Raw genomic sequence first — 13840 nt, forward strand, 5'->3', positions numbered from 1 at the left:
TAAGTGTACATTCATTGAGTTCCGACAAGTGCATAAACTTCTTTCAAGGCTTAGAACATCCCCAGAACCCTAGAAGTTTCTCTAATGCCCTTTCCAAGCAATACCCCCTTCAATCTTCAGAAGCAAGCACTGCCCTTATTTTTTCTTCACCATAGATTTGTTTTGCCTGTTCTAGAACTTTATAGAAATGAAGTCATGTCGCATGTAGTCAGTTCTGTCTGGCTCCTTCCATTCAGTGTGTTTTGTGCTATATTCATGTCATTTGTGACGTGCTGAGGATTCATTTCTTCTTGTTAGTGAGTAGTATTCCATTTTAAGAAGATATAATTTGTTTTTACATTCTCCTCTTAATGGGCTGTTTCTGGGTTTTGGCTATTATTCATAAAACTGGTGTGAACAAATATTTTTGTGGACATAAATTTTCTTTTATCTTGAGTAAATATCGGATTGAAATGGTTGGGTCTGGGGTAGGTGTATTTTTGGTTTTATAAGAGACTTCCAGGCCCTTTTCCAGATGGTTGCACCACTTTACATCCACCAGCAATGCTTGTGCGTTCCAGTTGCTCCACAGCAGCACCACTAAAGTCTTTTTAAAATGTTAGCGATTCCCGAGTGCAGCATGTATAACCTTCCAAAAAATTCAACATCATCTTCCACTGTGTTTCCATCCATCTGAAGCCTGTTAGAATTTATCCAAATCCAAATCAGTAAACCCAGAGTCAGTTCTCCAAAAATTGTGTGGAAAATCTAAAATTTATCTTTACTACTGCTGGCTGCCCCCTCTTGGCACTTCTGTGCTCTTAGGCACCAGGAATTTGGTAACCTGTTTTCTCATCTCTTCCATTGTTTTGTTTTGTTGGAGACAGGGTCTCACTCTGTCACCCAGGCTGGAGTGCAGTGGTGCCATCATAGCTCACTGCAGCCTCAACCTCCTGGGCTCAGGTCATCCGTCCACCTCAGCTTCTCAAGTAGCTGGGACTTCAGGTGCACGCCACCACACTCAACTAATTTTTTTTTTTTTTTGTATTTTTTTCTACAGATGAGGTTTCATCATGTTCCCCAGGCTGGTCTCATACTCCTGAGTTCAAGCAATCCACCTGCCTTGGCCACCCAAAGTGCTGGGATTACAGGTGTGAGCTACTGCGTCTAGCCCTCTTCCATCGTTTTCAAGGAAGGATCAGGGGTCAGCTGTTCGCATCTTGGTACGAATGAGTTTGTCATTGGATCACCTCCCTTGGGAGGAAGTCTTGCCCTGGGGATGTAGGAACAAGAACTAACATGCTCAGTGCCTCCTAACAGCCCCACTTTACCTAGTGTGTCAATTCCCCACAGACAAGTAAACTGAGGCCCAGGAAGCATCGTTGCCTGAGGTTGCAGAGTTGATAAGCAAAGGTCTCAGTCCCTGTGGACTCAGAGCCTGGGCTTCTCCCCTGGGACCCTGCAGCTCCACCGGCAGTTATTCCAATTCTTCCTCAGGTGTTGGAGGCTTGTACGGAAACTCCTTGCTTCTGTCTCTCGCTCAGCCCTTAGAAAACCTCCAAGAGATGGCCACTCCTGCCTGTGGTGCAGAGAACGCCCAGGCAGAAGACCCTTGGAGGCTCAGACAGAGAACTCACTGCACTTTCAGTCATCCTGGGCTGGCTCCCCGGCCCCTCTCACGTTCTTTATGGATTTGGCCCAAAGTCTTCCAGATGGATGGAGCTGTGGGCACTGAGTCTGGGAATGTCTCAGCCCACCTTGGCTCCCTTCTCCAGCAGGAGTGGGGGTGTGTGATGTCAAACAGGCCCAGCCTCTCTCTCAGACCCGGTTCTGGGCCCACACAGCCCCTTCTTCCTGAAAGCAGAGGTGGCAGTAAGAGGATGGCTTTGGCCTTTGAATATTCTCAAGCGATCCAAGTTCAGAGTATACTGTTGCTGTCCTCTGTCCCTGAAGCTTCTCTCCTACTCCTTGGACAAACTCACTTCTCCCCTCAGGGACTTCTCTCATGTAGCAGAGTGTACACCTGCTGCCCCAGCAAGGCCTTCACAATGATCCAAGCCTGGCCTGTTGCTCCAGCTTCTGGAACCTCCCATGGCCTTCGGTCTACTTGAATGCTCCTGAGGCCAGGTAGCTCATCACTGCCGGAGGACCTGTTGCCACTTACTTCTAGCCACAAGAAATATCTGCCTGTCCTGAGCAAAACTCACCTTGGAGGAACTTCTTTACTCCCTTGTTGAATTTTTGGCTCTACCAAATAAACATGAATTGCTTCCCTGTGACAGACCTCCAAACACTTTCCTCTGCCTGTGTGTTGTTCATCAGTGGTGTAGCCGAATCCAGGGCGAGGAGGACCTGCATTTTAGCTGGTGTTAACTGGAGTGGAGGGAGGATTAGGAGTGGCCTTCGGGTGGACAGGAGGCATGACAGGCTGCAGATGGTGGACCAAGCCTTGCTGTGCCCCCGACCCAGCTCGACATGCACACGTGGGTGGTTCTGGCTCCCTGGGTGGGAAGAATGGTGGGGTGGGTGGGCATTGTGAGCCTGGCAACCAGACCCCACGGAATAGCAGGGAGGAGGAGGAAGGACCCCCTCCAAGAAACAGTGGAGTGAAACCTTAGTGCCTACTTCACAGCCCATCTGGGGTCTCTCCCTGCTTGCTTCTGGGCAGAGGGTGTCCATTATACCACAAGCACAACCTTGAAATGTGCTGGAGCAGGAAGTCACGCAGGACCTCATTACCCAGGACTTTCCATACATGAGGAATGCAGGGCTGAGCAGGTGAGATGCGGTGGTGGGAGGCATGCTGCCTGCTCCCTCTCCTGATTCACTGGGATTTTGGGCTGCAGGCGGTCAGAAGGTCTCATTTTGGGGGGTTCTCAGCAATAGATGGGGATACAGTAGGAGGGCAAAGTCACAGAAATTCTCTGCTGGAACTCCAAGACGCAGGCGCTGGGAACCGTCTGCAGGACCAAGACCCAGAGTTGGACCAGGATTAAAGGTGGTGGGGGGTGTGGGGTGCCGAATGTGAGGAACAGAACGGAAGTGCAGGAAGATAGCCCGACCTCCAGGAGACACCATCACTCTCGGTGTTTCCCTCCCTGTGCTTCTTTCTTCCAAGAAAGGGTATTTCCAAGAGGACAGATTGGTTGACCAAAAGGCCATTTTATTTCTACTTCATAAAAATAGATGAAAGGAGACTTGAAATTATTTTGCCTCTTACATCACTGGGTTTGGGTTCTGGAAGTCCCTGGAGGGTGTGCCTGTAGCCCAGCCTTCACAGGTAGACATGGAGGTCATGCAGGTCACATGGCTGGTTGACACCTGTAAAGCTATGATGGCCAAGCAGAACTTTGCCGGGTATCTCTGGTCCTATTCCCTCCCCCGGGTCATCTGTCTCCCTCCTGGAATTGATTGATTAAGTGCTGTCCCTCCATTTCGTCTAATAGACCACGGGAAGGATAGGCCAAACAAGAAGGGCCTACTTCAACTTACAAGTCAAGTCAGGGTTTCAGAACACCTGATCTCCAACCTCTGTCCTCACCACAAGCTAGCCCGACAATGTCCTCATCTGATTTTCTCAAAATAGTTTGGGCGATCTTGAGGGCAAATCCCATTAAATATCTGTACCCAGTCTAGCATCCAGAGTTGTCAGCGTTCGTGAGCAAACAGATATCAGAGGCATCAGTGTTCGTGAGCAAACAGATCTCAGAGGCGTCAGCATTCGTGAGCAAACAGATCTCATTCTTAGTGAGAGTGCTTCTCCTCTGGAAGCTCTTGAGGAGACACCCTCCTTGCATCTTCCAGCTGCAGGTGTTACCGGCAAACCGTGGTGCGCCTTGGCTCACAGCCACATCTCTCCAACCTCTGCCTCCTCGGAGTCCTTTTCTGTCACTTAGAAGGACACTGTCCCTGGATTCGGGGCAATGCTAGGGCAGGATGATCTCATCTCTGACCTTACATCTGCAACAGCCCTTTCCAAATAAGGTCCCATCCTAAGATTGTGGGTGGACATGAATTTTGAGGAGACACCATTCGAACATATCTTTGTATCTCTTCCTTCTCAGGGTGTGTCCTACCCCTCACAGCTTATTCTTTTTCCCTTCAAACACTCTGTTGAGACCCTTACACGAGGTGGTTTCCCCAGACACCACACAGATCTCTCCTCCCTAACGAGTTCCGCAGACTCTCTGGAAGTCTGGCTGGAAATGCTGCTCTCCCTTTTTCCTTCTGGGATGGAAAAATGCTCCCGATGGCTCCACCAGTCAGTCAGTGAGACGTTCCAAACCGGTCTTTCCACTTGGGCTTCCTCATCTGTTTATCTTTTATTTATACAAGCCTCAAACCACTGAACACTGCTTGGTAAACATTCCCTCATTTACTATGCAAATGCTAGCACGGGGGCCCACGCCCGCCCTTCCCCAGGAAAGCCACTGAGTGCTGAATGCGGATGGACTTTCTTCACATTCTTTGGGGTTTTCGGAAAGGGTATGTTTTTCCTAACGTCACTTCAAATGTATTTCTTAACAAAAACCTCCTAACCTTTGGAAAATGGAAAAGAAGTTACTCATCTGGAAGGAAACTCCAAGTTTTTAGGAGCTCTACCAAACCCCTGAGTGACTGCGGTCACCTCGCCTGCCAGCATGCTAAGAAGGCATTGTCTTGCCACAGGGCTGGGTTTCTGCCAGCGATTTCTGCAACATGTTATGTCTGGGTTATGTATTTGAATTCCCGGCCAGGATTTTCTGGTGGGTCTCCCTACCCTCCGTGAAAGAGTCCCTGTGCAGTGCCAGCCCTGCATCGTGGTTCTCGCAACGCCTGAGCATTCTGCACGTCTGGAAATGTGGAGCAGCTGGGAGGATGAATGGCCGTCAGCTTCTGAGTCCCTCCTCATCTTTACAGCGCAATAGTGAGAGTCTTTTTCTAGGTCAGTGGTTTGTAAAATGGCCAGCTTTAGAGGGAACCACCACCCTTCTAAGAATTGTAACTATATAATCACATGGCATTTAAATATATTACCAAGACCAAGGGCATCAGAGGGCATCAGTTTCTCAGCTGGGAGTGACTTCCTCACACTCCTGGATTCCCTCGGCAGGAGGCAGATGAAGAGAGCTGCTGAAAAAGTGACTTTCCTGGTTTGTGATCTCCACGGGAAAGAACATGCGACCCGTCTGAGCCTTGAATGTCGGAATGAAGTGTTTTGCTGCTGGTCACGGCTATTCTGGGAAGCACGGCTGTGGGTCTGTGAGGCCATAGAAGAGGTCCTTAAAATAAGATGCATGCCCGGGAGTTGGGAGCGATGAGCGGCTGTGGGGAGCCCTCTTCTGCCTGCTGCTTCCTGGTCCTACCGTAATGTGTATGTGGGCTGACCCCAGGCCATTCAACAAGCACTTATTGAGTACCTACTGTATGCCAGACATGGGCTGGGCCCCAGGAGGAAGTAGTCTTAGGTCCTGATTCCTCCTTTTGTTTTTGTTTTGTTTTGTTTTTGTTTTCGAGATAGGGCCTGGTTCTGCTGCCCAGGCTGGAGTGCAGTGACCTGAACATGGCTCATTGTAGCTTAGACCTCCCGGGCCCAAGTGATCCTCCTGCCTCAGCCTCCCGCATAGCTGGGTCTACAGGCACACACCACCACGCCTGGCAAATTTTTTCTTTTGTATTGTTTTGTAGAGACAGGGGTCTCACTATGTTGCCCACGCTGATCTCAAGCTCTTGGTGTGAAGTGATCCTCCTGCCTCAGCCTCCTAAAGTGCTGGGATTACAGGCGTGAGTAACCGCGCCAGGCCCTGACTCCTCCCTTTGTGCTGCCCATCACCTATCAGGGCAGGGGAGACCTTCACTCACATTGTCACAGAATAAAGGAACCAATGACCTCAGAGAAGCGACAGCGAAGTGGTGTTTTAGGTGTCGGGAAGTGGGATGGCAGTGGGCCGAGGACTGAAGGGCAGCAGGGAGGAATGAGAATTTGAATTGGCGCTGAGTAGGATGAGTGTTTGAATTGGCACTGATTGGAATGAGTATTTGGATTGGCACTGAATGGGTCAATATTGGTTCTCCCCTTTTGGGTTGATGCTGATTTGTGGCCCTAGCATCCCCCAGGCAGGGCCCCAATTGTGTTGCTTGAACTTGGCCTCTGACCCCAGGCTGACGTGGACCCTGGGTTTAGCTGCTGCCGCTCGTGGGTTTAGCTGCTGCCGCTCGGCTCTGCTTCTGTTGCATTCCGGTTCTGGTCATCTGCTCAGTGGCTCAGCCCCTCTGGGGATGGCTCTTGCCATGTTTAGTCCCAGTGTCAGGAGTTTCTGGTCCTGGAGTCAGCCCTGCCACTCTCTGGAGGACCTTCCCGAGGCCAGCTGCCTAATCCCCAGCCCCGATCCCCTGTCTGTGGCCTTGTGTCGTTGTGATCCACACTGTCCTGCCCACCACGCTGTCACCTGCTTGCCTCAACGCTGGCCAGCTACTGCTGAACACCCTTGGAAGCCCTGACCTGGCCCAGGCTGAGTGTCCCCTCCCCTGGCCATTTGTGGGGACAGCTCCTCCAGCACTGGCTGGCTCTCATCGGGGTCCATTGGGGGCCACTTCTAGGCTAGACCCTCACTGCCTGCCTGTCTGTCCCTAGAGACCACCAATGGCAAGGAGTCCATCTGGCCAGTGGTCCCATGGACAGTGGACTGTGGACAGTGACAGCAGGTTGGACAGTGACTGCGGTGGACATGACACAGCCCTGTCTTGCAGGGAAGGTTGATTTCAGGGTCACTCTTGCACTTGATCTTCCTAAGGAGGAAGCAAGGAAGCCAGCCTCTCCAAATCGCTGATTGCATCCTGGGGTCTCTGAGCAAGCTGGCTCAGTTGCCACCTGTGGGCATGCACTATTCTTCCACTTGCAGATTAGATGCCAGGCCAAGTGTCTTCCAAAGGCCACCTAGAAAGCAAACGCCAATGGATCTGGGGTTAGACCTGGCTCTGCAAGGACGCAAAGGTCATGGCAGCCCTCTTCCTCCTCGTCGTCCTCAGCGGTCAGCGGCTTCTGATGTCTCTGTTCCCCAATCGCTGCATACTTGTGCCTCAGAGCTGAGCTTCTTATCTACCCTCCACTGACGCTGCCCACTCGGGAAGGAGCCTCCCTTGCTCTGAAGCTGCCACTCAGGTACGGAGGCTGGAGGGCCCCATAGGGGACAGACAGGGTGGGTAGGGGAGTGCTGCCTGCCTGGCAGATTCACCCAATGCCAGCATTTCTCATCACAGCACCTCAGACAAGGCAGCCTGACACTTAACAGCCCTCATTATCTGACCTAAATTCCTGCTGAAATTGAAGTCGGCCTCTTCTGATTCTGCCCCAAGTGATCTGGAGGCCTCGGTCACCATGCCCCTGTGAGGGGTCACACCCTGTGCACGGAAACTGATGGTGACCAGGGCCACGTTCGCTGGTGCCCTGCCTTGATGCCCACTTCTAGAGAGGCAGAGCTCTCAGCACCTACATTGTCCTGGGGGCCGGGCAGGCCGGGACCTGGCGTGTGGCTGGAAGGGTGGAGTGATAGGGCAGTGGAAATGCATCTTGTGCCCTGTGCTCCGGCGTCCCTGCCCTCTGCATGGGTTCCTGGGTGAGGCCAGCTCCCGGCCCCAGCCTCTCTGGAGGGCCCAACTGACCAGTCTCCCTTCAGGCTTCAGTGTTGGTGCCACGGACCCTGTTGTCTGGGCATAATTGGGCGTGGGATTATGTTTAACCTACAGGTGCACACCTGTAGTCCCAGCTACTCGGGAGGCTGAGGTGGGAGGATTGGTGCCCAGGAGGTCGAGGCTGCAGTGAGCCCAGATCCTGTCATGCACTCCAGCCTGAGTGACAGAGAGAGACCCTGTCTAAAGAAACAAACAAACAAAAAAAACCAGCCAATTACTAAACAAACAAAAAAGCAGTGAGGGTCGGACATGGTGGCTCATGCCTGTAATCCCAGCACTTTGGGAGGCTGAGGCGGGAGGATTATGTTTAACCTGTTTAACATCTTCCCCTTTAGACTCTGTGTGAGTCGGCTTGGGCTGGGAACAAAGCAGTGCAAACTGGGAGCTTAAACAACCGACGTTGATTCCCTCACAGCTCTGGAGGCCGGAAGGTCAAGATCCAGGTGTCTGGACAGAGCCCTCCTGGCCTGTGCTGGTGTGGGCGGGGGCGGTGGTCCCTGGTGTGCCCTGGCTGCAGCCGCCTCGCTCCCCCTCCACCTCTGTTGTCTCATGGTACTCCCTTCTCCATTCATTTGCATCCAAATGTCTCTCTTTTTAAAAGGACATATTAGATTTAGGGCCCACCCTACTCCAATTTGACCTCATTTTAACTACACTTGCAAAAATCCTGTTCCCAAATACAGTCACATTCACCAGTTCGGAGGGGTAGGACTTCAACATATCTTTTTGAGGGACACAATTTGGCCCCCAAGAGACTTTAAGGCTTTTGGAGGCCGTGAGCGGGTCCCACTGAGGCCCCAGGCTGGCCTGCAGCAGGCAGGGCCGGCGAATGTGTGTGGAAGGAGTGGGGCAGGGCAGAGGCCGGCTCTCAGATAGGCAGCTGAAGAAAAACCCGGCACATCCACGGGGAGTTCGTGCTGGTGTCTTCTCTCTCTTTTCCTCTCCTTTCTTATACGTTGGGCTCTTCTCAAATGTGAATTTTCCGTATCAGCATCCCTCCTGCTTGCCCACACCCTCCTCCCACCACCCAAGTCTCACTTCCTGTTTTCGGCCTTTCGCCTGAACTGCTTCAGAAGTTGAAACCCCACAGGGCTGGGCCTGCCCCCGCGAGGCGTGTTTTTTTCTGGAAGGAGGAAGCGGCAACAGGTTACAGGCTGGAGGCTGTCCCTGTGCTCAGATCCCACACACGTCCCCAGCAAGCCCCAGCCCCTGCCCTGCGGGAAGTGGGGTCTTGAACACTGCCCCGTGGGGCTCTCTCAGGGGCAGGTGAGGCAGCGTCTTCTCGGGCCCTCATTTCCCTCAACTTGTCTCCAGGGCAAAATCCTACACAGTGGCACCCAGTGGCCGGCCCTGACTTTGATCTTGGGTGCTTTCTTCTCCACCCAAGAGGCTCTGAGGTCATCTCTGTATCAGAAAATCAGCAAGATCCGCAGCGGGACAGTGGGGACTGATGGCCACTGTCATCAGCATCATGGTGAGCACTTGAGCTGTGGTTTCCTCAGGACAAATTGGCCTTCCCCACATGAACTTGTGGCAGGCAGAGAATCTAGGTTGGGACCCTGGACTGCACCCGGTGCTGGGCTCCTGGCCTTTTCCCTCTCCGCCCTGCTAAGGCTGCTGTGCTGAGCTCTGGGACCGTCCAACAGGGAGAAAGGCCTTGGGACAAAAATGACACTTTCTCAACATCACCCACTGTTGAGGTTACAAGAAGCAGAGAGTGTGAGAACGTTTCCAAATGAAAGTGGGGGAAGGATCGCAAAGAAGCAAGTTAGTTAGGGATGTGCCCAGCCAGCGCCAGTGCCAACGCCGAGCCGCCTCTGCAGGGGAAACCGAAGCAGATGTGGTGAGATAATACATCCAACCCTGAGCGCTACTCTAACCTGCCAGAGGCGGAGGGTTCTCAGTGAGATGAAAGCATTACAGATGCGTTAGATCTAAGGGAGGGGCCTGCAGAGGTGCAGCTGGCAGAGAAACCAGGGAGGGGCTGAACTGTCAGTCGCGACCACCAGGGATCTGAATCAGTTCACCGACAGCCTTGGGGACATTCACCTTGGGCTCCACAACCTGTCAGAAATGCCCCCAAGCCCATAGGCATCGAGAGAATGGCCAGGTTGTTTCAGATTGACACATATCCTAATGTACGAGTCAGCCCACACACCCCACGTGCACTGAGCGTCTCTTGTTGTTCACCCCAAATAAACTCTGCCGGAACTGGGGCGGGACTCGCAGGGGTGGAGAAGTGGGGAGACGGGCAGAGGGCAGAAGTGGATGGTGAGAAGAGCCAATGGAGGGGCCCCATGAGAGTGAGCAAGGCTGCACCCCTAACCGATGTCCTGGGGCTACTGTACAAACAAAGAACCACAGGCTGGGAGGCTGAACCACAGACCTGCACTCTCTCGCAGCTCGGAGGCTGCGGGTCTGAAATCGAGGGGCTGTCAGCGCTGGTTTCCTCTGGAGGCTGCGAGGGAGAAACCGTCCCCTGCCTCTCCCAGGCTCTGGGGTGAGCCCTTCCTGGCATCCCGGGCTCATTGTAGATGGATCACTCCAATCTCCATGGCTTCTCAGGGCTTCCCTCCATGCGCCTCAAATCTCCCTCTCCTTCCTTTTGTAAGGATGCCAGCCGTTGGATTTAGGTTCACCTTAAATCCTGGATGATGTCATCTAAATTACATCTGCAAAAAGACCCTTTTTCCAAGTCAGTTGACATTCACAGGTACCTGGGGTTAGGATTGGACATATCTTTTGCAGGGGTGCAGGGGGCTGCCATTCAGCCCACTGCACAGGGTGACCTTGTGCCATTCAGCCCGCTGCACAGGGTGACCTTGTGCCACTCAGCCCGCTGCACAGGGTGACCTTGGCCAAGGGCCCTTCGCTTTCACTTCCTCATTGGCAAGCTGCCCTGTGTTTGGACTGGGTCGAGGCTGTCAAGCTTGCTGCCCCTCGGAGTCCCCCCTGGTGTCCCCCAAACAGATTCTAAGCTGCTTTCCTGGGGCTGGAGGCCAGGCATTGGGATTTTTTAAAGAGCTTCCCAGCAGGTGAGCAGCCTTTCATGGGTATCAGGAGACCTTCCTGGCAAATGTGGTGAAGGTCCTTCCTCCTGAGCGATGCCTTAGACCCAGGGAGGCTGCTCACCTGATCGTTAGGACAGGAGCAGCGGAAACCTCTGGCCTCAGTCCCCCTGGAGGAATCCCTCCCTCTAAGACTCTGGGACTGGTGCACGCAAGGAGCTATCGTGAACATTGCTCCCAACTGGCCGCTTGCTTGTCCCCCGGCTCCCCTTGGCCCCAGTGGCGGCTTTGCCTGAATTAGAGGGCGTGAGAACCACCTGTGCCTCAGCCCCGCAATTAAAGCAGGAAGCCCTTTCGGAAGCAGCCGTGTGCACCAGCCTCCCACGGGTGGAGCAGAGCAAACCACCCACTTCTGCCCTCTGCCCTTCTTCCCTCTTCTCGACACCCTGCGGCCCCCCAGTTTCAGCAGAGTTTATTTGGGGTGAAAAACAAGAGACACTCAGTGCCTGTGGGATGTGTGGGCTGACTCGTACATTAGGACGTGTGTCAATCTGAAATAACCTGGCCATTATATGGATGCCTTTGGGCTTGGGGGGTTTCTGGCAGTTTGTGGAGCCCGAGGTGAATGTCCCCAAGGCTGCTGGTGAATCAGATCCCTGGCGTTCTCAGTTGGCCGTTCAGCCCAACAGTTTCTCTGCCGGCCGTGCCTCTGCAGGTCCCTCCTCTGATCTGATCGGATTAATATTTGAATCAATAGACTGAGTCGAGCAGAATGTGGGTGGGCCTCATGCAATCAGCCAAAGCCCTGAAAAGAGCAAAAGGGCTGCCCCTTCCCCCGAGGAGGAGAGAACCCCTCCTGCCGGACAGCCTCCGAACTGGAACATCAGCTTTTTGCTGCCTTTGGACTTGAACTGAAACATTACCTCTCCCTGGGTCTTGAGTCTGCCTACGTCGGCACGGGAACTACACGTCGGCTCTCTTGGGCCCCAGCTTGCTCACCTGCAGGACTCACCCTGCAGGTGGTGTTGGACTTGTCAGCTCCATAACTGTGTGAGCCAATTTCTTATAATCACAAATTTCTTTCTTTCTTTTCTTTTTTTCTTTTGAGACAGAGTTTCGCTTTAGTTGCCCAGGCTGGAGTGCAAAGGCGTGATCTCGGCGCACTGCAACCTCTGCCTCCAGGTTCAAGCGAGTCCCCTGCCTAAGCCTCCTGAGTAGCTGGGACTACAGGCGCCCACCACCACACCTGGCTAATTTTTGTATTTTTAGTAGAGACGGGTTTTTGCCATGTTGGCCAGACTGGTCTCTAACTCCTGACCTCAGGTGATCTGCCCGCCTCAGCCTCCCAGAGTGCTGGGATTACAGGCGTGCGCCAACATGCCCGGCCCACAGATTTCTTTCTTTTCTTTTCTTTTTTTAAAATCAGTTTTCTGTTTCTCTGGAGAATCCTGACAAAGAGTGCATATCTGAGAATTTTAAAATCATTTATTGGAACTATTGAATCTGTTGTATTCTGTTTTTACTTTTGAAAATCCTTGCGGCTGGGGGAATGTACACCTTCTCTCTTTTCCTCTTAAACATTAAAGCCTGATTCGAGGTAGAGGCAACTCACTCTTGTGATGTCCTTTTATCCCAACCTCAGCCCCGGCAGAAAGACTCCGCGCCTTGGGACATTGGTGTTTTCCAGGAGTGACTGTGCTGGGGCAGCTGCCTGTTGCGATGAGGGCTGGCAGGGAACGATCCCCTCTGAGTTTGGCGTCACTTATTTGGAACCCTCCAGCAGAAAGCTTTCTAAGATGCCACACTATAAACTCATTCATGCAGTTATTGCGTTTCAGTTCAGATTCTATTGCTGTTGCTTCATTGTTTCAAAGCCACATGATGATATCCATTACTGGGTGCAGAATGGCCCTGATGGGTCTAGAAGCACCATGGTCTGACCCGTCCTAAGAGATGATCCAGTCATGAAATGCTGGTGCAGGTGTGGATCGAGCCAGTTATCTTCACCATCTGGAAACAAGACCCTGAAGTCCAGGTGGCCAAGGACTGCACCAGATCTTTTTCTTTTTGAGGCGGAGTCTCGCTCTGTCACCCTGACTGGAGTGCAGTGGCATGATCTTGGCTTACTGCAACCTCCGACTCCCTGGTTCAAGCGATTCTCCTGCCTCAGCCTCCCGAGTAGCTGGGATTACAGGCATGCACCCCCATGCCCAGATTTTGTATTTTTAGCGGAGAGGTGGTTTCACCATGTTGGCCAGGAGGGCCTCGATCTGCTGACCTTCTGATCCGGCCGCCTCAGCCTCCCAAAGTGTTGGGATTTCAGGAGTGAGCCACTGCACTCAGCCTGCACCAACTTTTACAGACAGGCTGGAGTCCTGTCTAGAAGTCAGGACACCAGGCCTGGCTGGCACCCTATTCTCCAGACCATGCTGCCCTCCGTGGCCAGGTCCCAGGACCCAGACATAGGTGGATTTTTGCTTCTGACTTGCATTCGCTCTTTTACATGAACCGTGAATTCTTTGTCCTAACGTTACTTGTTAGGACCGACAGCATTCCTGATGGTGGTGCTAGTGCTGTTATCAATAAGCTCCAAAGCTTATCCTTGATGCTCACGATCTCAGAGTTGGAAGAGGCCCTGGCAAGCACCCAGGCCAGTCTTCTCTGGTAAGTGCCCTATGCCCTTAAAACCACCTCAGGATTTCAAGGACAGAGACAAATTAAAAATAGAGGCTTAATTCTCCTGATTGAAAAGAAGGGAAGAGATTTTTCTCTCCTTTTTCTCTGAGCATTACTCTTTATTTATTTATTTATTTTTTGAGACGGAGTCTCGCTCTGTCGCCCAGGCTGGAGTGCAGTGGCGCAATCTCGGCTCACTGCAACCTCCACCTCCTGGGTTCAAGCAATTCTCCTGCCTCAGCCTTCCGAGTAGCTGGGATTACAGGTGTGTGTCACTATGTTTGGCTAATCTGTTTTGTATTTTTAGTAGAGGCAGGGTTTCACCATGTTGACCAGGCTGGTCTTGAACTCCTGACCTCAGGCGATCTGCCCAGCTCAGCCTCCCAAACTGTCTCCTGGCCTCTCTGGTTTCCTAGGGACGCCAAAAGCCTAACTTAGTCGATCTTGCTCCAAGCCGCAAAACTACCTCCTGTCATGAAGATAGGAGTTCATTCTTCTTCTAGATA

General features: G+C 52.5%; 1 long non-coding RNA gene across 1 annotated transcript in view; it reads left to right on the forward strand.

Moving 5' to 3' along the window:
• Positions 1–2267, forward strand: part of LOC117977346 (uncharacterized) — a 33442-nt gene extending 31175 nt beyond the window's left edge. Inside the window, exon 3 of the long non-coding RNA XR_008622393.2 lies at positions 1040–2267. This is a non-coding gene — a long non-coding RNA (uncharacterized LOC117977346). The remainder of the gene's footprint in view (positions 1–1039) is intronic.
• The last annotated feature ends 11573 nt before the right edge of the window (positions 2268–13840 follow it).

This window comes from Pan paniscus, chromosome 22, assembly GCF_029289425.2.
Source record: "Pan paniscus chromosome 22, NHGRI_mPanPan1-v2.0_pri, whole genome shotgun sequence".
NCBI lineage: Eukaryota > Metazoa > Chordata > Mammalia > Primates > Hominidae > Pan > Pan paniscus.